Raw genomic sequence first — 3,759 nt, forward strand, 5'->3', positions numbered from 1 at the left:
ATCTCCTCATGATCCGCTACCTGTCTGTATCTCCTCATGATCCACTACCTGTCTGTATCTCGTCATGATCCACTACCTGTCTGTATCTCCTCATGATCCACAACCTGTCTGTATCTCCTCATGATCCACTACCTGTCTGTATCTCCTCATGATCCACTACCTGTCTGTATCTCCTCATGATCCACTACCTGTCTGTATCTCCTCATGATCCACTACCTGTCTGTACTGTGTGTGAACTGAAAAAAAGATCCAGTCTTAATACACAGACAAATTAGTATAAAGGCCAGGCCCCCAGGATGCTGCCTTCTCCTGGCAGCCAGCATGGACATGTGGCCAACCCATTGGTACTGCATGGTTGGGGGAGGAGCTTATTTTCATGCGGCCCGTAGGCAGATTTCCCCGTCCACACAGTACAAGCGGCGAACAAGATTGTGTCTCTGCTAAAAAATTCTGGATATCAATCATACCAGACCATCACTGACTGGTACTTGACACTGGACTTCAGGCATTTTGGCATTTCCTTCTCCCCAGTCTTCCTCCAGACTCTGGCACCTTGATTTCCGAATGACATGCAAAATTTGCTTTCATCCGAAAAAAGTACTTTGGACCACTGAGCAACAGTCCAGTGCTGCTTCTCTGTAGCCCAGGTCAGGCGCTTCTGCCGCTGTTTCTGGTTCAAAAGTGGCTTGACCTGGGGAATGCGGCACCTGTAGCCCATTTCCTGCACAAGCCTGTGCACGGTGGCTCTGGATGTTTCTACTCCAGACTCAGTCCACTGCTTCCGCAGGTCCCCCAAGGTCTGGAATCGGCCCTTCTCCACAATCCTCCTCAGGGTCCGGTCACCTCTTCTGGTTGTGCAGCGTTTTCTGACACACTTTTTCCTTCCCACAGACTTCCCACTGAGGTGCCTTGATACAGCACTCTGGGAACAGCCTATTCGCTCAGAAATTTCTTTCTGTGTCTTACCCTCTTGCTTGAGGGTGTCAATGATGGCCTTCTGGACAGCAGTCAGGTCGGCAGTCTTACCCATGATTGCGGTTTTGAGTATTGAACCAGGCTGGGGGCCTATCCGAAAACTTTTTTTTGCATAGGAAATTTCCTTTCCTATCGAGATGAACCGGAAGTACTCGGCGGATAGGTGATCCGAATTCTCCAAATGCTTAGGAAAGGCATAGGAAAGGAGCCTCGATTCATCCTTTAACCCTCCTTTAGCATAGGTTACTCCTGACCAACCTATGCTAAAGGAAAGGAGATAGTGGTATCCCATAATCCTTTACGGCGGCAAGATTTAAAGCAACAGGCCACCGCCGGAGTTTACCGACTCTACACGAATACGAACGAGAGGTAAAACAGAAGAGAGGAGAAGAGAGGAAGATTTAACTCGGCTAAAACAAAATACCCCCCCCCCACACACACACACACACACACACACACGCACACACACACAGGCTAAAGATAATAAAGAACTCATAAGACCAACATCATAATAGTTATTTTCGTAGCACATAATTTACACCATAAGAAAATAAAATACCAACTTCACATTTAATGAAGTTACTGGGGGCAGTTCATTTCAACATCAACACAAGTGTAGCCTCTTTTTATTCCACATGTGAATTGGGATATATGGGAGTGATTCTCACTCTGTTGGCGACAACCTGATTAAAATCAATATGAAAAGAACGCATGGATCAAACGAGCGCTTGTTGTGGTCAATTTTCGGAGAATAGGCTATAGTGTAGTTTCACGCTAGTGACTCACGTCAGCAATACTCGCCGTCGCGCAATGACGTCGGTTAGGAAAAGTGGAGTCGAATTCATTTGAAACAGTGCTGTCCTTTCCTATGTTCGATAGGAAGCACCTTTCATCTCTCCTTAACCCCGATGACGTTTAGGGGTTAAGGCATAGGAAAGGAGGCTTATAGGTTAGGAGATTGGACTTTTCGGATAGGCCCTGGGAGTTTTTAAAAGCCTCAGGAATCTTTTGCAGGTGTTTAGAGTTAATTAGTTGATTCAGATGATTAGGTTAAGAGCTCGTTTAGAGTACCTTTTCATGATATGCTAATTTTTTGAGATAGGAATTTGGGGTTTTCATGAGCTGTATGCCAAAATCATCAGTATTAAAACAACAAAAGACCTGAAATATTTCAGTTGGTGTGCAATGAATCTAAAATATATGAAAGTTCAATTATTATCATTACATTATGGAAAATAATCAACTTTATCACAATATGCTAATTATATGAGAAGGACCTGTATATAAAAATAGCATTCTTTGCACTGATGGTCTCGTTTGCTGCTACATGTAATTTATGATCATCAGAGGAAAGATGAGACCGTTTCAGAATTATTTAAAAGTTCCTCAGAGATACTTTAAAGCTGGGGTATGTGATTTCTGATTGGTCAAAATTAACACGAGCGGTACACTTTGACCAATCAGAGCGAGGCTCCGATTCTAAAAAAAAAAAAAAAAAATACGATTCTCTGTTCTTATTGGCCGTTGGGACTGTCCATTCACTTTGGCACGACTTTGTTGGTGTAGAGCGTGTCAGGGAGGGACCATAGGGGAGGGACCAAAGAGAACAAGTGGAGCGGTTGAGGTATTTGGATTCGAATCTCTATCCCAACTGCCATTTTCTCCCCAAATCCTCCACCCCAGATTTAATGTGCGAAATTACCTTTAATTTTGAAGCTGGAAAATGAAGTAAATATAATTTGAATTTGTCTGATATTTAATTACCAGCGTTATCACCACTAAACTGTAAAGCAGCAGAAAGACTTGTTAGTTTAAAGTTAGGCATGACGTTACTGAAGAAGTTGTAAATCCCGACAGTTCCTGAAGGCAACACGGTTCAGGGTGGTTTAAGGATGTAGCAGGACAGACACACACGCGCTCGCACACTCTCCTCTCTCTCTCTCTCTCTCTCTCTCTCTCTCTCTCTCTCTCTCTCTCTCTCTCTCTCTCTCTCGGTAAAACGGACACACACGGACACACATACACACACTCTCTCTCTCTCGCGCTCTCTCTCCGTCTCACACACACACACACACACACACACGCACACACACACACGCACACACACGCACACACACACACACACACACACACACACACACACGCACACACACACACACAAACAGGATCCTCCTCACAGTGAGCCCTCTCGCCTGCTTTTAGAGGATCTTGGTTCCACTTTTTCCTTTTTCGATCATTTTTTTTTATATCAACTTTTCTGAGTCGGTTTCTCACGTTTGCTGCTTCATATCATTTGTCAAAATTTTAGGAAATATAAAAACGCCTGTTGTGTATTTTGAAAACGTTGAAAAAATGATAAATGTCGATATGTGGATGCTACTGGTGGCGGCACACACCAGCAAGTTGGTTTGTAGAATAAGGATCTTTGAAAAGGGCTGTGAAAACAATAGACATTAAGGATTTATAAATATAATTGCTTGATTTTATTTTTGTTGTGCAACACTGATTTAATGAAGATAATTGAACTTATTATATTTCTAAATATTTATTTTATTTATTTTTATTTTATTTTGAATTTTATTTTGAATTATTTTTAATTATAATTCATTTTATTTCTTAGTGTCTGTACTTGGCAGATACCTGTGGTCCACCTTCCCATTCACTAGGGGGCGGTAATGCGACTAAACGCCTGTTGTCACATGCCATTTAAAAAAATCCACAAAGAAGAAAAAAGAAAAAGAATCCTCGGTTTTGTGGTTTTGTGATTTCTGTTGGAGTGAGCCC

The sequence above is a fragment of the Ammodytes marinus genome (genome assembly GCF_949987685.1).
Source record: "Ammodytes marinus genome assembly, chromosome: 1".
Classification (NCBI taxonomy): Eukaryota; Metazoa; Chordata; class Actinopteri; order Uranoscopiformes; family Ammodytidae; genus Ammodytes; species Ammodytes marinus.